Raw genomic sequence first — 21,994 nt, forward strand, 5'->3', positions numbered from 1 at the left:
GTGCACCGGTTTTCTCACTTGGAAAACGGGAGTGATCTTTGTACCTACTCCCTTCTGAGGGTCGCGCGAGGAGTAAAGGGATGATGCATGCATAGTTCCATGAACCTAGCAGACGGTGTCTCTTCTGCTTCCCATAGGGCTCTCCCCTCCCGCTTAGGCGCTCATCTCTCTTAAAACATCTCACCGTCTGCGGCCCCTTTAAGACGGCCTGGAGGACCTAGTTTCAAGGACGAAGGCAATCCGCTAGCTGCCGCCGCTATGCTAAGCCGTCACTTCCGGACGGCAGTGCTTGTGTTCTTCGATTTCGGTGGTCCCGGGGTTGTGAAAGTGTGGGGGCGCGGCACGTGCTCTGTTGTATCCGACCAGAGATTCTCGCTCAGCTCTGGCTGGTCGCCTGCCTCTGGCCCGCACGGTGACGCGGGCCTTTCGCTGCCATCGGCGCTGGCTTGCGGCTTCGGGCCCCGCCCCGGGGTGGTAACAAAACTCTACCGAAGGCCGGAGTCCCTTCTGCGGAGCCCGGACTTCAGGAACCGAACGGCTCACGGCATAGTAACTGGCACTTGGACGGAGGAGGCAGAGGGCACTTGGTCCGACTCAGGCACCCAAGTTGAGGTGAGCCGTTGTAGGAAGCGCGGCAGCCTAGGGGTCCCCGGCTGTTTATTCAGCGCGGGTTCCTGGTAAACATTGAATGAGACTTGCCCTTCTTATTACCCTCTTTTCCCAGGATTTCCTCGGAAAATGAGAAGTCGCCAACCGCGGCGATTGGGGCAATCTGGGTGGAAGGTAGGTTTTAGATTTTGGAACGCATACAGCGATCATTGCCTCCCGCTCAACCTCGATGGGAACATTGGGAGTGACCTAAGTTTGGGGATGTCCAGGTATGTCAAGCATGGAGACGAAATATCACAAATATGGTCTGGGGAAAGGCTCCTGTGTTGCTGAATCTGCCTAGTAATGGGTGCAGCCTGGTACCAGTGAGCCCTATCCTGACCTAAAGTAAATTCCCCAGAAGCTTTTACTGGGTTTTGAATTTGCAGTAACAGGTGTGAACATTCTAGCAGCAGTTTAATGATCATGTATGATACTGCAGACAAGATCTATTACTGAAAGAAGAAGCCTGATGTAGTTAGTACCAGGGAGCAAGTCGATTTCAAAAATCTAACCAAAGTATTGGCCACGTACCACCATGCTAATTGTTAAGGATACAGATAAACAAAACACCTGGGCCTCTTGTTCTCAGTGATTTGAAGAGACTAGATGAAGGGATCACACTAAAGAGGGTGGTAAAAGCTCTGAAGGAGAGCACAGTTTTCTGAGAACATGTATCACTAGGAGGCTGGTATAGACTGGAAATCATCCCTGAGGATGGGATCCCTGAGCTGGACTCTGAAGGGTAAGTAGGTGTTTGGTGGGAAGGCCAGGGGAGCAGCATGTGCAAAGGCCTAGTGGTCTAGTAATTGTGGCTAGTGGGGGAACTGAAAGGCCATTGTAGCCGAGAAAACAAGGTGGAAAATGATGTGGGACAAAGCTGAAAAGGTGGGGAAGGGCCAGATCACACAGAGCCTCTGGCTCATGGGAGCATTTTGGTCTTTCCTAAGACTATGGGAGGTCATTATCGGTGTTAAACAAGAGGATGGTGTGCAAAAATCTGTAATTTCAAAAGGACACTTTTTGCAGAACAATGCTGTCTAATAGAACATTTTGCAATGGTGGAAATGGTCTGTATCCCCACAGTTCAGTAGAGCAGCTACAAGCCACATGTAGCTATTGAGCACCTGCAGTGTGGCTGGTACCCCTGAGGAATTTGCTTTTAAATTTTAATTTAAATGGAGTGGCTGCTGTGTTGGACAGTGTATTGTATTGAATGGAGTGGTGACTCCTGTATGGGAATCGTGACAATGCAGGTTCCCTTTTAAATCTCCTGTACTTCATTCCTTCCTGGGTAAAAGCTGAGATGGATTTCACTCTGGGAAGAGTGCTCGTGTTGATTCCTCCTGTCTCACACGAGTGACTGCTTGTGGAACCTTGATTTTTATTTTCTTGGTCCTCGGGAGGCAGCATTCTTCCTTCTCCCATCATTACCTGTTTTTGTCGCTGGACATAGACTGAGGAGTGACATCTTATGCACTTCTAAGTAAATCTTGAGTGGTCAGAGCATGATGTCCGTGGCTTGGAGGGGTTGTAAAGAAAAGTAGTTACTGGTGATAAGGGGCGTAGATCTGAAGAGGTAGACTGCAGTGAGTTCTGGAACATCGAGAAGGAGCAATTTCAGAGGTACCAGCTGGTGAAACATGAGACAAAAGTCAGGAATCATTGAAGCGCTTGAGAGGGTATGTGGAGTTCAGGAGTTGGGGACAAACTAGGAAGACACATGGCTAGAGGAAGGGAAAGAAGATATAGGGATAAATAGGTTGGTGTTAGGTAATAAAAAAATAATAAAATGAAAAGTGGGGGGAAGCTTGTCAGAGTTCAGATTTATTGTGGTTTTGTTACAGAGAGGTTTCTGAGGAAGGCCCCAGGTGGTGGTGTGCACATTACAGCCTGGAAAGGATAAGTTAGGATTGCTTTGAAGTGGAAGGGACCGGCCTTCAGAGTTAGGGACCCGAAGACTTGGAAAGAGGAGGGGCTGATTGAAGTACGGTCACTATGGGGCACTTTCCACATCGTGTTCTAGGTGGAAGGTAGGTTTTAGATTTTGGAGAGTACTTTAGCACTAACAGTTGTGAATTCTCTGGATGTTCAGGCTTCCTGAAGTAGAATGAAGACTGTAAAGGGTGCCTTCTTTGCAGGTGAGTTCACTGGAAGATTTGTGTATGTACTGGGTGATTCCATTTCTGCCTGGTTCTCTGTGCCTGAATGTTACTGTTTTGTTTTCAGACCTTCCAGGCTTGTTTGGTTTAATTGTTAACCACATAATTTTTTAATGCTGACCTGCATAAGGCTCTGTTTTTTATGGATATAAGTTATAAGTAAATGGAGTCAAAGCAATCAATGAACAACTCAAGTGCCACAACTATGAGTTGATGCTTCTCGTCTCTCTCCCTTCTTGTCTGCCTATCCCTGTCTCTCTGTCCAAAAAAAAAAAAAAAAAAAAAAAAAAAAGTTACATCAAGATCTTGAACTTCTCTCTTTGTCCACTAGAGGATGCAATCTTACACCAGACTGTTCTCTTTTGTAACTTGGTACAAAGTGGTTTTTGGGGGGAGGGGGGGCGGGAGGTTGAAGGGGTTTTTTTTTGTTTTTGTTTTGTAATTTAGCGGAGACCTTATTTCATTGGCAAGTTATGCAGAAAGTTAATCTGCCTGGTTGGGCTGTTTCTTAGGAATCTGCCAGTGTGTCCCAGTCACATACAGTTCCTTGGAAGTGTTTGTTTTGTCATATGGACCAGCTGAACCAAATGCGGTCATGGGACACAGCCATGCACGTGGTGCTTGGGGATAAGAGCACATTCTACTGGAACTTTTCATCGACAGTCATTGCTGGTGACAACAGCTGCTTTTACTCAATGTGAAAGATTTTTTTGGTAAGGAGTCCAGTGTAACACTTTCCCAATATTTGAAGTCCCAGGTGCTATATTAAGGGTTTAAAAGGATTTAAGGGCAGTCAGAACATTGCTCATACTTGAAATTGAAAGGTATGTATCAAGACCTGACAAAGGTTCAAGCCAATGTGGTTTAGATTGCTGATTGTTATCCATTAGAAAAGCGCTATTGAACTGGAGAAAGGATTACCACTCTGGAAGTGTAATTCTAGTGAAGTGTGAAATGTTCTCTGGTTTATGAGCTTGGCTGACAGCTTCTGATGGATTAAACAGATGTCAAATTGCACACTCACTGCTGGCCGCACTGGGCTTCCCTTCCAGATAATATGACGGCTCTGGGAAAAAGGAAACCACAGGGCTAGGGTTGGGGGGCAGTTTTAGTTAAGGCAGTCAGGAAAGGCCCCAGATCCTAAGGTAAGGGAGTAAATCATGTGATAGCCTGAAAGAGTATACAAGCCAGTGCAAAGGGAGCCAGTCCAGCCAGTATGAAGGAGTGTGAACAAGAGGGTTTTGTTTTTCTTTAAATATTTTTATTTATTGATTTCAGAGAGAGAGAGAAAAATATCAATCTGTTTCTGTATGTGCCCTGACCAGGCATATTGCATATTGGGATGATACTGTAACCAACTGAGCTGTCTGGCCAGGGTAACAAGGGGGTTTTCTGAGGGGACTGGAGACCAGGTCTTGTGAAGCCTTGTAGGAAAGTTTGGCTTTTACAGTGAGTAGGGTCAGTGGCTCATTTTCCTCTCATATTTTAGGATCCATTTTCCCCCTAACAGAGTAGGTTACATTAGAAGTATGTACCTATTTCTTGTCTGTGCTAACAAATTTACCCTTTGAGCTGATTCCCGATCTGTGCATAGGCAGCTGGAGGAAGCAGCTGTTGAATCCTAACTGAGGTAAGTGACATGGAAACACATTTGGATCTGACTGGTAAAGTTCCTGCAACTGACCCTGTGCCCTCTACCTTATAGGTGAAGCCAGCGAGACTGCCCAGTTGTTTGCCTGGGTCTGACTGGCAAGGACCTCTATCCCTTGGAGGCCGTGCATACCTCCGTCATGAAGTCATCCATTGCCTGTACTCCTGCCTGTTTCCACCTCGGAGGAACTGTGTACTTGTTATTCCAACAAAAAGTACATTTTGTTTAAATAATTTAAACTGCTATCCAGGGGACTACAAAAAGTACATTTTCTTATAATCTTTACAAGGTGAAAGCCTGTTTTGGCCTGACCAGGTGGTGGCACAGTGGATAGAGCGTTGGACTGGGATGCAGAGGACCCAGGTTCGAGACTCCGAGGTCACCAGCTTGAGCGCGGGCTCATCTGGTTTGAGCAGAAGGCTCGCCATCTTGGACCCAAGGTTGCTGGCTCCAGCAAGGGGTTACTCGGTCTGCTGAAGGCCCACAGTCAAGGCACATATGAGAAAGCAATCAGTGAACAACTAAGGTGTCGCAATGCGCAACGAAAAACTAATGATTGATGCTTCTCATCTCTTCATTCCTGTCTGTCTGTCCCTGTCTATCCTTCTCTCTCTCTCTCTCTCTGATTCTTGTTAAAAAAAAAAAAAAAAGAAAACATGTTTTGGTTTTACATGGTTACACTTAATGAATGCATTTAAAACAGTTATTTGTTCTAATATTTTTCCAGAGTTATATAACTATAGCAGAAAACTAGTTCTTCTATTGCAAATTTAATTGAAGTGGTTGGAAAGTCGCGTGTCTCAGGCCTGTCAGCCATGCCGTTGTGCTGGTCACACAACACTGCTTTGGAACTGCAGCCACCGTCAGAACATTGAGACTGCTGTGTGGAATTAAATAAGACTCATTCTGCCTGACCAGGTGGTGGCACAGTGGATAGAGCATTGGACTGGGATGTGGAGGACCCATGTTTGAGACCCCAAGGTCACCAGCTTGAGCGTGGGCTTATCTGGGTTGAGCAAGGCTCACCAGCTTGGACCCAAGGTCGCTGGCTTGAGCAAGGGGTCACTCGGTCTGCTGTAGCCCCCCCGGTCAAGGCACATATGAGAAAGCAATAAATGAACAACTAAGGAGCCGCAATGAAGAACTGATGTTTCTCATCTCTCTCCCTTCCTGTCTGTCCCTGTCTGTCCCTCTCTCTGACTCTCTCTGTCTCTGCCAATAAATAAATAAATAAAAATAAGACTCATTCTTTCTTTGAACAACAAATTTCTCATTAACCAAACCAAGCCTGACCAGGTGGTGGCACAGTGAATAATAGAGCATAGGACGAGGACACGGAGAACCCAGGTTTGAAACCTGAGGTCGCCAGCTAGAACGCAGGCTCATCTGGCTTGAACACAGGCTCACCAGCTTGAGTGCAGGGTCGCTGGCTTGAGCCCAAGGTTGCTGGCTTGAGCAAGGGGTCGCTTTTTCTGCTGCAGCCATATGAGAAAGCAATCAATGAACAACTAAGGAGACTACGCAACAAAGAATTGATGCTTCTCTCTCCCTTCCTGTCTGTCTGTCCCTCTCTCTGTCTTTGTCACAAAACAAACAAGCAAACAAAAATAACCACCAAGACTTGGGTTTTACCAGAAGCTGGCTGTCCCCAGCAAGTATATTTAAGTCAAACTCTGACCTGTGTGCCCATGTGAGTTATGGGCAGAGCTCCCATAAGTGCCTTCAGTAATGTACTATCTTTGTTCCAAATTACTTTGGCTATTTGAAAGTTATTTCTTCGATCATTTTAACTATGTGTAATCACTGCTTGATATTTGTTTATGGTTTTCCCCCCAAAGTAATAATGCACTAGTTTTTTTGTGTGTTTTTTTTGTTTTGTGGTTTTGGGTTTTTTTTTATTTTTTACAGAGACAGAGAGTGAGAGAGAGGGATAGACAGGGACAGACAGGAACGGAGAGAGATGAGAAGCATCAATCATTAGTTTTTCGTTCCGACACCTTAGTTGTTCATTGATTGCTTTCTCATATGTGCCTTGGCTGCAGGCCTTCAGCAGACCGAGTAACCCCTTGCTCAAGCCAGCGACCTTGGGTCCAAGCTGATGAACTTTTGCTCAAACCAAATGAGCCCACGCTCAAGCTGGCGACCTCGGGGTCTTGAACCTGGGTCCTCTGCATCCCAGTCCGATGCTCTAGGCAATGCACTAGTTTTTAAAAGTTTGTAGGATGAAGAGGCTGACACTGAGTAGTCCTCTGCCCCACCCACCCCACTCCCCATAGTCCTCCGCACAGGTAGTTTTCCGTTCGCCTGGTTCAGTCTTCCAAGTTCACTGTCTCCCTACCTCTGAGCACAGCCCATGTGCTGCTCCTTTGGTCTCATCTTAACTTTTGCCAGCTGACCTCCTTTCTGGTGGATTCAGGCTGAGCTCCCACTGACCTCCCCTCTGCTTCCCCTTTCCCATCCTCCCGAAACAGCCCTGTGTAACTGTTTCTGTCTAGATTGCATTCAGTGTTTATGTCCTGCACGTAGCAGAGTTCCCCAGCACCCAACTCTGCTGCTGCTCTGCATTCCCTTTCTGTTCACTCTCAGTCATCTTGCTGTTTCCTGGCTGAGCTTATTTGAACCTCTCACTAATACCCACATTCCCTGGTAGCCTCGGTGTAACTTTACACAAGGTCAGCCACAGCCAGTATCTAGCCATTCCAATTTTTTCTTAGATGAGGGAAAGAAGACTTCAGACAATTCAGTTACAAGTATGTGTTAAAATTTTGTTCCCTTGGATGCCATGGGAGAGGCCCCAGTAGGCCAATTCAGAAGTATGTTTTTAGGTAGGGAGATTCTGTAGGAAAGTATATAAAGGACAGGTTATTGCTGTTAGACTAAATGCATGAAGAACCACTGGCTAAAGGTCCTGACAATCGGCTGGCTGGCTGGGTCAGAAACTGGTTTCCCAGAAAACTGACAAGTATATCAGCAATGCCAGTCTTATCCCAGAAAGAGTTTAAGAATTCTATCAGGCGAAAGTGGCTCTGTCCCAAGCCTAGTTTAGACCAGATTTTATTTTATGCTTTTTCTTTGTGACCTAGACATCATTTCCTGTCTTGGTCAAATACCTGATGACTTGGCCAAAAAGGCCCATCCTGTTGCGTTTTGGTTCTAAGAACATAAATGAAAGTTTTGTCAGTTTATCGTTTCCCAAACTGTGAACTCAAGTCTCCTGAGTCTGTCAGATGCAGGTTCTGGGGCAGCAGGTCCGGGCTGGAGCCTGGAATTCTGCCTTTCCCACCAGCTCCAGCCACTGTGGTCCTGGGACCTCACCAAGGAGTGAAGGAGGGCCCTGTAATTTGCTCTGTATTTCTCACAGGGTGTAAAGCCAGTGGCCACCGCCACCATCACAGCCGCCTGGCCTATGCAGGTTTGCATTAGATTCGGACAGATGGTAATGAAACAATGGAGCCAAGAACTGGTGGGCCATTACCTTTAATCCTAGCTTGCACCCGGTGGGCAAGTAAAAACACACACTGGGCTCCAAAACACACACAGTACTCACAAAGCTACAGACTTATCCAAGTTTCCTAGAATCAAAGGTTTCTAGCTCACCAGACTTAATCACCTCTGTTCCCCATCTCCTTCTCTCTGCACAAACTGGCTTCTCCTTCAGCGCTCCACCATCTTGGCTGCTCCTCCTCTCCTCCACATGGCCTTTCTCTGCTCTCCTACAGCATGGGCTCCTCCTAGAACGTAATCGCTCTTCCCCTGGAACAACATATTCTCTCTTCCTTTTAAAACCTTTTGGCGTGAAAGCCCTCGTCCAACACATATTAACATAATCACACCCATCACAAGCAAGAAAGGCAACTAATATTATCACCTGGGTGACAGGCTTCCACATGGGCAGTGCCATCTTTAACAAAGTGAGCATAATATATTTTTTCTGCCCAACACAGGGAGAGTGGACTTAGGTGCAGGCTTAGTTTGGTAACAGTGCCTGTTTCTTATCTGGTGTGGACTTCTTCAGTCTTCCCAGGTTGTGGTCCCAGCCTCAGGAGGAACTTATGACCTTGAATTCTTTTGGTAGGTACTGCTTTTCGGCAGATAAGGGTAGTGGAAACTAAAACAAACCCTCATTCTGGAACCCTTTTAGCTGCTTCTTTTAAAATCTAATTTTGCTAGAAATCCAGGAAGTTACTCTCTGCTCCCCTCCTGAAGAAGGGGAAGTTGAAGTGACTCAGATCCGAAGGAGTAAGGAGAGAAATCTGTTGGGCCTCAGTCTTGAGCCCCTCCCCTTACCCCCCCCCCAAACCGCTAGGGCAGCTGAGCTCCCCAGTGAGTGCTGCGTCCACCAGCAGTCCCACTCTGCACAGGAACAGTGGTTTGTGTGTCACCTGCAAGAGTTCACTTACCCCCAGGCATGTAATTTACTGTCAGGAAATCGATTACTTATGTATTGGAGAAAAACAGCTGCTCTGTGTCAGGTTTTAGTGACTTCATATTCCAGGGTGGAGTGAAGATTTTAATTTATTCAGCCACCTGAGTTATATAGACTGAGGGTGGAGAGGAGGAGGGTGAGGGAGGGGGCGACAAAGAGTTACAAAAAAATCAGCTTCCAGTAACACCACTTGACTTATACTGGGTGAGGCTTGGTAATTCACTTTCATCTCATTTACTCAACAGATTTCTCAGGCTGTGGTCATTCTGTTCTCCACTTTGTAGCTAGAGGGCTGGGACACAGGACAGCCCCTACCAGAGCCCTTCAGCTTCAGTGCTGGGGCTTAAATGAGGGCTGTGCCTGACTCTGACAGCCACATCAAATGAAGAGTCTCATTCAGCTCATTTTAAGCTAAAAATATATAAAAGTATTAAAGTATTTTAAAAACAAAGTATGTATATCCGTTCTCTTATGCCCAGTTAATGAAGACCTAGCAGGAAAGAGAGAGAGCAACACAGTCCAGGGAAGCAGGAAGGCCGCTCTGCAGCAAGACCAGAGCTGCCCAGCCCACGGACACCAGTGTTTGTCATGAGCTCGTCCACTGAGGGTCGTGGGTGATTTCCAGCGACTTAAAGGTGCTACTCTCGGCTTTCTTGCTAGCAACACACGGGCTCATTTTGCAGTGTTTCTAAAGGCTGTGCACGTGTGGATGGTTGCGTTGGTTTTCAGGCTTAGAGCATCCCAACCCTGTCAGTGACACCGGAAGTCCCCCTGACAAGGGCCTTTGCTGACCGGTTTCATTCCACAGTCTCTGAACATCACAATGTGGGGTTCCCATTTAATTCCTTGTTCTCAGCCCCCTCTGCCCATGTTCTCCCACGTGCATGCTCGCGCACGCAGGTAAGGGAAATGGAACAGCCAGGGGATGGGCCCCAGTTTTAGAAGATGATTGTATACAGGTGTCATTTTACACTCCAAATGATATTTTATCTCCATTCTATTTAAACTGTCATCCCAAGAAAGAAAGGATGACACAGAAGTAAAGGCTGTTTAATCAGATTGTCTCATTGCCTCCCTCTGGAGGAGAGTGCTGGAGCTAACTGTTCAGAGGGTTCCTTTCTGTAGCGTTTATTTTGTATGTGGCCTTGGAAGTATATACTGCTTCACATATTCTAAAAGGAACAAAATAGCCACAAGTAGGTACTTAGTATCTACTGTTAAAGGACAAAATTCAATTGAGTACATTTGATAATAGAATTACTTTATTAAGTGATTCATGAACTAGGCAGCATCCCATCTGACCGCCAGAGGTCAGATAAAGGGAAGCTTTTTATAGGCGGAAGGGTGGGGCAAGGAGAGTTTTTAGTAAAAGAAAAAAAAGATTTTTATTTTATTTATTTATTTATTTTTATAGAGACAGAGTCAGAGAGAGGGATAGATGATAGATAGGGACAGATAGAAACAGAGAGAGATGAGAAGCATCAATCCGTTTTTCTTTTTTTGTTTGGTTTTGGGTATTTTTTTGTTTTTGTGGGGGTTACAGAAACAGAGAGTCAGAGAGAGGGACAGACAGGGACAAACAGAAATGGAGAGAGATGAGAAGCATCAATCCTCAGTTTTTCGTTGTGACACCTTAGTTATTCATTGATTGCTTTCTCCTATGTGTCTTGACCGCGGGCCTTCAGCAGACCGAGTAACCCCTTGCTCAAGCTAGCGACCTTGGGTCCAAGCTGGTGAGTTTTTGCTCAAACCAGATGAGCTTGCACTCAAGCTGGCGACCTCGGGGTCTTGAACCTGGGTCCTCTGCATCCCAGTCCGATGCTCTATCCACTGCGCCACCGCCTGGTCAGGCATGAAAGAAAGGATTCTTTTTAGGCCAGATCTTTTGGGATGAAGGGAATAACGGGTCTTATCAGGCAGATCACCTCCTTAGTATTGATCAGGAAATTCCAGACTGGTAGGTCAGTGGCTTTCAACCTTCTTACACTTGGTGGCTGGTAACTTAGCCAGCCAGAAACAGATACATGCAATGAATAAAGTTATCTTACTGTGCATAACAGTGCAACATGGTACAAGCTGGTGCTTGATTCCTGAACTCCACCTGTATGATGCATTGACTATTTTTTTTTATTTATTCATTTTAGAGAGGAGAGGGGGGGGGAGAGAGACAGAGAGAGGAGAGAGAGACAGGGGGGGAGGAGCTGGAAGCATCAACTCCCATATGTGCCTTGACCAGGCAAGCCCAGGGTTTCGAACTGGCGACCTCAGCATTTCCAGGTCGACACTATATCCACTGCGCCACCACAGGTCAGGCCTGATGCATTGACTATCACATAAGTTTGTCCAAATGCTTTTTGTCTCTTGTGCGTGGTTTGTAAATGCTCTACACAAGGCAAAAGGTTGTTCAAACGAGCTTACAATTTCCAAAGCTATCTAAGACAACCCCAATAGTATTTTCATCAATGATACAGGCTGATAAGTGGCCATCACCCTGAGCATAAGCAAATTCCACTAAGATTGTTGAATCTATAATCTTTTTTTTTTTTTTTTTTTTGTATTTTTCTGAAGCTGGAAACGGGGAGAGACAGTCAGACAGACTCCCGCATGCGCCCGACCGGGAGCCACCCGGCACGCCCACAAGGGGCGACGCTCTGCCCACCCGGGGACGATGCTCTGCCCCTCCGGGGCGTCGCTCTGTTGCGACCAGAGCCACTCTAGCGCCTGGGGCAGAGGCCAAGGAGCCATCCCCAGCGCCCAGGCCATCTTTGCTCCAATGGAGCCTTGGCTGCGGGAGGGGAAGAGAGAGACAGAGAGGAAGGAGGGGGTGAGGGGTGGAGAAGCAAATGGGCGCTTCTCCTATGTGCCCTGGCTGGGAATCGAACCCGGGTCCCCCGCACGCCAGGCCGACGCTCTACCGCTAAGCCAACTGGCCAGGGCGAATCTATAATCTTTTATTTTTTTTAATTTTATTTTTCTTCTGAAGCTGGAAATGGAGAGAGACAGTCAGACAGACTCCCGCTTGCGCCCGACCTGGATCCCCCCCACACGTCCACCAGGGGCGACGCTCTGCCCCTCTGGGGCGTCGCTCTGTTGCGACCAGAGCCACTCTAGCGCCTGGGGCAGAGGCCAAGGAGCCATCCCCAGCGCCCAGGCCATCCTTGCTCCAATGGAGCCTCGGCTGCGGGAGGGGAAGAGAGAGACAGAGAGGAAGGAGGGGGTGAGGGGTGGAGAAGCAAATGGGCGCTTCCCCTGTGTGCCCTGGCCGGGAATTAACCCGGGTCCCCCTGCACGCCAGGCCGACGCTCTACCGCGAATCTATAATCTTTATACAACCTCAGGGGTGGTTAACTTTTCGGCGGACTGGCGTTTGAAAAACACAGATTGGTTGTGAAGTTTTAGTTGTTGACATGGCTGAGCAAAGGTGATTGCATTCTGGCCTGTTTTTTTTCCTCACACTACTCATTCACAGCCATTGGAGTCCCCAGTTTCACTGTAGGTCAGCAGATTGTCATCCACTACATTAATTAAATGCATAAAATGCTCATGCCCTAATACGTACATTTTTGGGAAGTGGTCTCATAATTCGTCATTTGTGCGCTTGCAAATATTTTCCTTGAAATATCCTGCGCTTCTCAATTCTGAACTTCGTGTACAAACAGCACAATGGTTGGAACCAACTGCTGGCAAACTGCTTTGCCTTTAACTTTTGTCATGTTACCCAGAATAGAGAAGTGGACTTGTTTACTTGGTTCTCATTGAGGAACATTCTTTGTCTTCCAAGGAATATATGAGAAGAGTTCCTGTATTAGAACATGAAGCTCTGAACAGTGACTGCTCCGCTGGAGTATTTAGACCTGATGACTGAGCTCCAAGAGGAAACTGCAGGGAGAGGAGGTGGCCTGTGTTGTGGCACTGTAAGAAGGCAGTTGTTTTGGTGGGGGACAGTCCTTCGTCTCTGTTCAGAGAGCCTGGGTCTTAAAGCAGTCAGTTACGGAAGAGGCTGGTGTGAGAACAGTGCGGAGCCCACTGGCAGACTTCCACCCTCTAGGAGTGAAAGAGGCCTTTGGTGTTTAATTCTCAAATCAGCCCCAAACTGGAAGCAACCACAGACAAAAAGGGGAAACGAATTAAACTATGGTACAGCTGCACAGTAGAAAGGAGCTTATGATATTTTGATGAGTGGGAGGAAGAAAAGGTTTCAGGATGCCATATTATTTTGTTTATACAGAGTCTAAAGTCAGGCAAAAGTGATTCTGAGGTGACAGGCCAGAAAACTCGTGGGGGATGGAAGGTCGGTGGGGCAGAGGTAAGGGAGCTTTTGGAACAGGTCCTTACCTTGATCTATCGGTGGTCCTATCTGCATGTCTAAAAACACCTAAAATTTGTGCTTTTTACTATATGTAAATTATACCTCAATAAAAGTCATTGTGTACATACTGTGTGATTTCATTTGCAAAAATCATAAACAGGAAAACTAAGCTATGATGTAGATGTCAGGAGGGGGTTGCCTTTGGGGAGGTAGTAGAAATAGGACAAGGGACTTCTGGGGACAGTTGTGATAGAGTTCTTGGTTGGGGCTGTGGTCACACAGGTGTCTTCTCTCTGAGGTAGTCCAACCGTATGCTGAGGATTTGTGAACACTTCAATAATAGATTATTCAAAATATTATTTACAGTTATGATCCTGGATTTTGGTGGAAAGATACATTCAAAGAAAACTGGAAGAGACTTGTGTTAGCTTCCTGTGGCTGCCTTAACAAAGTCCTGCTCACTCAAGTGGCTGCAAGAACTCACATGTATCATCTTACAGTTCTGGAGGTTAGCAGTATGACTTGGTCTCACTTGGTCCAAAAGCAAGGTATGATTAGGACCCAGGTGGTCACATGGGCCACCTGGATGATCCAGGCTAATCTCCCCCTTTGTGTGTGTGTGTGTGTGTGTGTGTGTGTGTGTGTGTGTGGCAGAGACAGAGTCAGAGAGAGAGACAGATGGGGACAGACAGACAGGAAAGGAGAGAGATAAGAAACATCAATTCTTCGTTGCAGTTCCTTAGTTGTTCATTGATTGCTTTCTTATATGGTGCCTTGACTGGGGGCTACAGAAGACCAAGTGACCTCTTGCTCAAGCCAACGACCTTGGGCTCAAGCTGGTGAGCCTTGCTCAAACCAGATGAGCCCATGCTCAAGCTGGCGACCTCAGGGTCTCAAACCTGAGTCCTCTGCATCCCAGTCCAACGCTTTATCCACTGCGCCACCGCCTGGTCAGGCTAATCTCCCTATTTTTAAGGTAATCTGATTAGTGCCCTGAATTCCATCTGCAACATGAATTCCCCTTTGTCACATGACCTAATATTCATAAGTTCCCGTTTCAGAGGTAGACATCTCTTGGGGGCCGTTATTTTGCCAACTTCAAGTGTGCAATAAAAAAGTAAAGAAGTCAAGACCCTGGCCAGTTGGCTCAGTGGTAGAGTGTTGGCCTGGCATGCAGGAGTCCTGGGTTCGATTCCTGGCCAGGGCACACAGAAGAAGCACCTATCTGCTTTTCCAACCCTCTCCCTCTCCTTCCTCTCTGTCTCTCTCTTTCTCTCTCACAGCCAAGGCTCCATTGGAGTGAAGTTGGCCCAGGGACTGAGGATGGCTCTATGGCCTCTACCTCAGGTGCTAGAATGGCTCCAGTTGCAATGGAGCATTGCCCCAAGTGGGCAGAGCATCGCCCCCTAGTGGGCATGCCGGGTGGATCCCAGTTGGGTGCATGTGGGAGTCTGTCTCTGCTTCCCCACTTCTCACTTTAGAAAAATACCAAAAAAAAAAACAAAAAAAAACAAAGGTATGAAAAAAATAGTAATGAAGTCAAATTTCTAAGTATAAGCAAGGGTCCTACCCCCACCCTTTTTTTCTTATCTGTATTTTTAGTTTTCCTGGGAATATGTGTACTGCTATTGAGATAAGAATTAAATCTCAGTTGTCCCTGTGGATGGTGTCTTTCTGAGGTGTGGCCAGTCTGCTGGGCAAGGCAGTTCTGAGCAGCTGATCATGCATCTGAGCCTTTGATGTCTGCCACAAACCAGCGTGATTCATAATTGTGCAGGTCTTGAGTGGGAATGGTGTGGGATTAGGAAATAGAGAAAAAGAGTAGGATCTCTCTGTAGGCTGATCCTACAAGAGCAAAAGCACCTCCAAATAAGCTCTATTTTATAGAGCAGAGAGCAAAGCTATTTGCAAAACAAAGAGAGCTCAGATACAAAGTCACATTTCTGAAGTATACCAAGAATTCTCCCAAGAGTGCAGAAACTCCCCACCATACATAACATCTCAACTTCATAAAACAGAGGGTAAAAAGAAAATTGCCTTTAGCAAGCAAGAGATATGGGGGATGGGATGAGTAGAAACAATCAGCATCACAGCTAACATGGAGGTGTGGGAAAGAGCTTAGCTTTTGGACTAACCTTTAAACTGCAAGGATCTTTGTCAGCTTGCAGCCTGCCTTCCACAGATGTCCAAAAAGACATGGTAAAAAACACTTAGGCCTTGAGCAGATCCCCACATGTTGTCACTGCCCTTAGAAACTCTTCCCTCCACATGTGCAGGGTGACCCTACCCAGGAAAACAGCTTTTCTGCTTAAACTTTTGATCACACGTTTTTTTCTTTTTTTTCTTTTTGTATTTTTCTGAAGCTGGAAACGGGGAGAGACAGTCAGACAGACTCCCGCATGCGCCCGACCGGGATCCACCCAGCATGCCCACTGCGCCCTCTGCCCCTCTGGGGCGTTGCTCTGTCGTGACCAGAGCCACTCTAGCGCCTGGGGCAGAGGCCAAGGAGCCATCCCCAGCGCCCGGGCCATCTTTGCTCCAATGGAGCCTCGCTGCGGGAGGGGAAGAGAGAGACAGAGGGGAAGGAGAGGGGGAGGGGTGGAGAAGCAGATGGGCGCTTCTCCTGTGTGCCCTGGCCGGGAATTGAACCCGGGACTTCTGCACGGCAGGCTGACGCTCTACCACTGAGCCAACCGGCCAGGGCCTTGATCACACTTTTTAAAGTTTAACTTTTGAAATAGAAGGATGCTCTACTTCAGACTTTTAAAAACACGTGAAACAAATTACATTTGGCGGATCAAAGTATGGGCAACTTGCCTGTCCTTAGTGATCCTGTTTGCAGGAAAGTTCCTGGTCACCTTCCCTGGTGTCCTTGTGAGGGTGTCACTGCTACTGCCCACAGAGCTGCAGTGTGTGAGTCTGTTGCCCGCTTCTTGCATCCACTCCTTCGCCCTCTGTGCCAGCCCTCCTCAGGGTGCTGTCTGTGTCACAGGCCATTACAGCAGTCTGGGTAACAAGTTAGAAGGGAAAGGTTCTGAGTGTTCTCAGCTGACCCAGACCTGACTACTGCTGGGACTGAGATCACCATTTGAGACAACTAATTCAAAAATGAAGCTCCTTCAGGCGTTCTGTGCTTCCTATGAGGGCAAGTTAAACATGAGACATTCTTTTTACTGTATTTGACTTTATGCCATGGTTGCTCCTGCCTCTCCTATAAACACCTCTTATCCTCTTTATAGGCAAGGCCTACAGTCCTCCCAGGCACAAGCCTCCTGATCCCAGGAGAGAGATCCTGGCTGCTAAATGTAGGTGCAAATAAAATCACTAAAGGCCCTTCTGGGGGAGGAGATACAATGTTGGTACCCTCTCATTAAATGGAATCTTTTTTTTTTAAGATTTTATTTATTTTAGAGAGGAGAGGAGAGGAGAGGAGAGGAGAGAGAGAGAGAGAGAGAGAGAGAGCAGGAAGCACCAACTCCCATATATGCCTTGACCAGGCAAGCCCAGGGTTTTGAACCAACAACCTTAGCATTGCAGGTTGACACTTTATCCACTGCATCACCACAGGTCAGGCTCTAAATGGGATCTCTTCTGCAATGCTGTTTTTGTGGCCACCTCAATATCTGTGATGAATGACACAGTCACAGCAATGCTAGAAGCCACTCCTCTCCAGCCCACCTCGTAATTCAAAAGTCAGGCACAAGCTGCAGACAACCGTGAAGCCCCCATGGTACTCAGGAGGCCGCCACTGTGAACCATGGGGTGCAGTGCTGTCTTCTTGTTTTGCCCATAGTCACTTATTTTAGCCATTCACTCCTGAAAACAACCCCCTTCCAGCTCCTTCCTGTGTCTGACCATCCAGTTTACAGATAAATTGGTAAATGCGAGTGTGGGTGTTTCCCATTGGCAATGGCTGGCAGCATGTGTCCACAGCTGTGTAATTAGACTTAGAGCTCCAAGTCCCTCAGGTTGGCCTTTGGCACCTAAGTTTGGGCCATGGTGTGTTCATCGATGACTCCTCTTGTTTTAGGTCCTTTTGGGGATCAGACCCTTGTTCTTGGCTCTGTGGAGGGGCCATTACTCTGGGGGGCTGCCCACCTCCAAGAAAAGGGACATTGTCTGCTCTGTTGACCCAGTCTGTTGTTGCAACCAAATCAGAGTGTTCTTGTCTTGAAACTTAGAAAATCAGCCCTTGTTTCCTGAGTAAAAAGGAACAAAATCACACTGTGGGAGGTTGTGGGGGATGCTTTCCAAGTATCTGCACGTCCTTGGCAGAACAGAGCAGAACACTTGCATCTGAAATCCTCTTTATTGAGGCCTGTGTGGAAGTCAGTTCCTTGTGTGGTAAAGCAAAGCACAGGAAAGGAACAGAAAAGTTTTGGATCTTGTTATTAAACCCCACAGCAATTCACAGGAATGGAAGGGGCATTGTACAGGCTCTCTGCTGGAGGGAGTTGGTGTGCCCGAGGGACCCCTACACCAGTCAGAGCCTTATGGGAGCTGCGAGAAAATCCTGGCCGCAGAACCAGAGGAAGGAGTTCATTCTCACCTTTGCATCTGGGTACCACTCAACTAGGAGGGATGGCACGATTTCAGAGGGTGGAGACTGGGAGAAAGACCTTACGGATGGAAGAGGCTCACAGCTCTAGAGGCGACAGGGAGAGAGATGTGTGCATCTAGGACAGCGAGTCCTCGGGCAACGGCATGATGGACCTGGCTGTTAGCCCTTGGCTCCTGGTCCCCAGTAAAACTAAAATCTCAAATTTTTATCACTGTTTTCACATTGTGTTTACAAGTCTGAGAACTAGCACAGCGGTAAATTTGCTAAAAGGGGTTTTGATTTAGAATTAGAAGGGACAGTTTTGGCAGTAACAGCACATTCAGATCATCTTGGAATTTCATAGACGTTTCTGCAGCCCTCTCGCCTGCCTCCAAGAACCTACCTAGCAGGGTACCCGTGGCTGACTGCGAAGCTCCGCACCCTGCTCCATCCACCTGTGGGCACGTGTGGAGGCTAGGCTGTGCATCGTGATTACAGGCCAGTGCCCCATCTTTGCAAAATTAAGCATCTTTTGGGGGGGGTATTTTTCTGAAATGAGAAGCGGGGAGGCAGACTCCTGCATGCGCCCTACCGGTATCCACCCAGCATGCCCACCAGGGGGCGGTGCTTGGCCCCTCTGGGGCGTTGCTCCTCTGCGATTGGAGCCATTCTAGCGCCTGGAGCAGAGGAGGCCATGGAGCCATCCTCAGAGCTCAGGGCCAACTTTGCTCTAATGGAGCCTTAGCTGTGGGAAGAGAAGAGAGACAAAGAGGGAGGTGAGGGAGAAGGGTGGAGAAGCAGATGCGCGCTTCTCCTGTGTGCCTTGGCCGGATATCGAACCCGGGACTTCCACACACCGGGCAAACACTCTACCTCTGAGCCAACCAGCCAGGGCAAAATTAATCATCTTAAGCATCCTTTTCATTGGCCATGATTGGTTATCTCTGGGTCTGTTGAGCACCATCTACCCAGCCATTTACTGTCTTTCTCTGTTCTCTGCAGTAAATGCTACTAAAGTCATCCGTATGTAAAGGCACTTTGGGGGTTACATGCAGAAACTCAGCCAGCATCTTCACAGAAGACAGGTATGTTTCAAGTCTCGATGAGCTATTCTCACCAGCTGAATGAATGTTTTGACAGCCTAATGGGGATTGATGTGATCTATAGCTTTTATGAAACTTGTTTTTTTGTTTGTTTGTTTTTAATCTTTTTTTAAATTTTATTTTTATTTTATTTATTCATTTTTAGAAAGGAGAGAGAGAGAGAGACAGACAGAGAGAAAGACAGAGAGAGAGAGAGAGGAGAGGAGAGAGAGACGGGGGGAGAAGTAGGAAGCATCAACTCCCATATGTGCCTTGACCAGGCAAGCCCAGGGTTTCGAACTGGCGACCTCAGCATTTCCAGGTCGCTTTATCCACTGTGCCACCACAGGTCAGGCTAACTTGTTTTGTTTTGTTTTGTTTACAGAGACAGAGAGTCAAAGAGAGGGACAAATGGGAACAGACAGACAGGAACAGAGAGAGATGAGAAGCATCAATCATCAGTTTTTTGTTGCAACACCTTAGTTATTCATTGATTGCTTTCTCATATGTGACCTAACCATGGGCCTTCAGCAGACCGAGCAACCCCTTGCTCGAGCCAGTGACCTTGGGTCCAAGCTGGTGAGCTTTTCTTAAACCAGATGAACCCGCGCTCAAGCTGGTGAGCTCGGGGTCTCGAACCTGGGTCCTCTGCATCCCAGTCCGATGCTCTATCCACTGCACCATCTCCTGGTCAGGTGTGATCTATATCTTTTAGATAGAGTTGATGGATTCTAGAGTAACTTCACAGACCAACTCCCAGGTGAGCATTTTCCCTGTGGAGTTAGCCTACCATCAACAAATTGCTCAAGAAAACCTAGCTCCTTATTGACCTTGGCTATCTCCTGCCAGGAAATGTTCTGTAGGGCTGAGGGAGTTAGAAAGTCCTTCATTATGACAGACTTAAGGGGAGAGCACTCAGTTTGGGACTGTGTCAGGTCTATGAGACTCCCTAAGATGATGGCCCCATCCTTCCCCCTTCATTCTCATCACTCCAGTTGAGAGTCTATGTACAATGGCAGAATGTACAGGTCTTTCATTGTGGCCTGGGAAAGGACCTAGCATGGTGAGAAGACACCAGTCCAGCCTGACAAATGGCTGGGCCCCCTGCACAGGGCTGGCACTGACATTCTCTTCAACATACAACCAGAAGGCTGAAGGCCTGGGTCGTAGCGATAAGGCGAGCATGTCACCTTTGTCACTTCAGGGTCAATGGAATGCAGAAATATTTGATTTTATCAGTCTGGGCATCCTGAGTTGGCCAACAGGTCCACATGGCTTAGGCTGATCAAGCCAGTGCCCCAGCAGCTGGGAATAGGTGGCTGCTAGAGCCTTGAAGGTGGCACAGCTGACAGCTCTTCAGAAGGGTTTGGGAAAGTGGCTTCCCCTTAGCCCTTCATCCTACAGCCCTTTTGCAAAGGCATACTCACAGGGGTCCACTCCCACAGAGAGGCTCTGTCTTCCACCTTGTCTTCCAGTACTACGAACCAGTGATCTTGAAATCTATCACCCAACCAGGTCACTTCTGAGAGTGACAGGGGATGCCATTGATAATTACCTTGACTCAGTAGGCATAAACCGAAACTGTCTTGGACCAGCCGGCATGTCTGTCACCCTAATTATGAGGGATGGCAAAGGAAAGGAATGGGACTTGTTAATGAGGCCTCTTCATCTCCACCCAGGCAGGACTGTCCTTGGAGCCCCACACCTTCTGAGTCACCGCGGACACTTTTTTGTTATGTAATACAGTCTGGGTGCCACCAAGTCCAAAGATAACAAAGGAACAACATTTCTAGCTGCCGGTCCAGGAATGTCAATTCACCTAGGGAGAGCACTGGCCCCAGCTGGAGGAGATCATGCTTTCCTAGGTCAGGGTTATAATTATGCCTCCTTCCCATAATTGTTCTAATGTGCATGCCGGCACGCAGGTGGGTGGTACACCAGGAAGCTGCCATCTATACTTAGCTGCCGCCAGCATTGCCTCAACACCGTGTTCCTGTTTCATTACGCAGGGAGCACAGCTTGACTGGCAGGGCAATCCCAGGGAGCTGAGAATGGGAAAGAAAGAACTAGTACCTTCCAGTAACCATCCCAGCAACTCCAGCAAGTCGAAGGCAGCCCCGGCTTTGCTGTCTTCCTAAGTAGGTCCCAGGAGCAAGCTTAACACCCAGGAAAATGAGCCTCTGCCCACAGCAACTGAGAAGAAGCACACAGCCTAGATCACCCTTCCTTTGCGGCTCTGAGTGCATCCAGGCTTCTGTCATACTCTGCAGCAAATGCCTGCTCCATCCAGGAGGGGATGGATGAGTATCAAGTCACAGCAGTCAGGGGAAGAAAAGTTCCCAGTGGAGCCAGAGTCCCAGTGACAGAGCAGGCTGGGATGTTGTCAGGGATGCCAGCTCTCTGATAGGGCCAGAAGCAACATTTCTTTTGTTGGTATTTATGTAAAATATTATTACAGTAACTATTCCTCAAAACCATATTTGGCCTGACCAGGTGGTGACGCAGTGGATAGAGCGTCGGACTGGGTTGCAGAGGACCAGGTTCGAGACCCCGAGGTCGCCAGCTTGAGCGCTGGCTCATCTGGTTTGAGCAAAAGCTCACCAGCTTGGACCCAAGGTCGCTGGCTTGAGCAAGGGGTTGCTTGGTCTGCTGAAGGCCCACAGTCAAGGCACATACGAGAAAGCAATCAATGAATAACTAAGGTGTTGCAACAAAAAACTGATGATTGATGCTTCTCATCTCTCTTTGTTCCTGTCTGTCTGTCCCTATCTATCCTTCTCTCTGACTCTCTCTCTGTCTCTGTAAAAACAAACAAACAAACAAAAAACCATATATGCCCAGTGACCGTAAAGTACCGCCTACAATCACAGGGAATCAGCGTTCCACCCATAAGAAGAGGGCCGTGGTGTGGCTTGTCTTGAAGGGCCTTACACTCTAATTCAGACTTCTGTTGTGTGTGTGAACCCTGGATCCCACACAGCAACCTGTGCTCAGACCGCCCTGCCCCCTCACTCCAGTGCCGCAGCTGGGATTGTTGGAGAAACTAGGGCCTGTCCAGATCAGTTTGGATCCGCAGGAGAAAAGGCTGAGTGTTAGAGGAGCGGGGGCAGCTTCAGGCATGGCTGCAGGCATTTCTCAGGCTGCACTGCCCGCAGGCTGCATCGGCCCTTACTAAC

The 21,994-nt window shown here is 47.7% G+C and overlaps 1 long non-coding RNA gene and 2 other non-coding genes across 8 annotated transcripts; 2 read left to right on the forward strand and 1 right to left on the reverse strand.

Annotated features, from left to right (window-relative positions):
- The first annotated feature begins 204 nt into the window (after positions 1-204).
- LOC136308463 (uncharacterized) lies at positions 205-5,179 on the forward strand. Of its 6 annotated transcripts, none has more exons than XR_010726108.1 (6): positions 205-612; positions 725-878; positions 1,333-1,393; positions 2,744-2,789; positions 3,323-3,523; positions 4,516-5,179. It is a non-coding gene; the product is annotated as an uncharacterized lncRNA (long non-coding RNA). The 6 variants fall into 6 exon arrangements; XR_010726104.1 differs by having other exon boundaries at positions 725-783; XR_010726106.1 differs by lacking the exon at positions 1,333-1,393 and adding an exon at positions 4,405-4,440 and having other exon boundaries at positions 725-783.
- Positions 912-1,096, forward strand: LOC136309831 (small Cajal body-specific RNA 16). The gene has a single exon (XR_010726465.1). It is a non-coding gene; the product is annotated as a small Cajal body-specific RNA 16 (non-coding RNA).
- A 10,645-nt stretch (positions 5,180-15,824) lies between the features above and the next one.
- Positions 15,825-15,900, reverse strand: TRNAG-GCC (transfer RNA glycine (anticodon GCC)). The gene has a single exon. It is a non-coding gene; the product is annotated as a tRNA-Gly (tRNA).
- Between the last annotated feature and the right edge of the window lie 6,094 nt (positions 15,901-21,994).

Source organism: Saccopteryx bilineata, chromosome 6 (assembly GCF_036850765.1).
Source record: "Saccopteryx bilineata isolate mSacBil1 chromosome 6, mSacBil1_pri_phased_curated, whole genome shotgun sequence".
NCBI classification, from domain to species: domain Eukaryota; kingdom Metazoa; phylum Chordata; class Mammalia; order Chiroptera; family Emballonuridae; genus Saccopteryx; species Saccopteryx bilineata.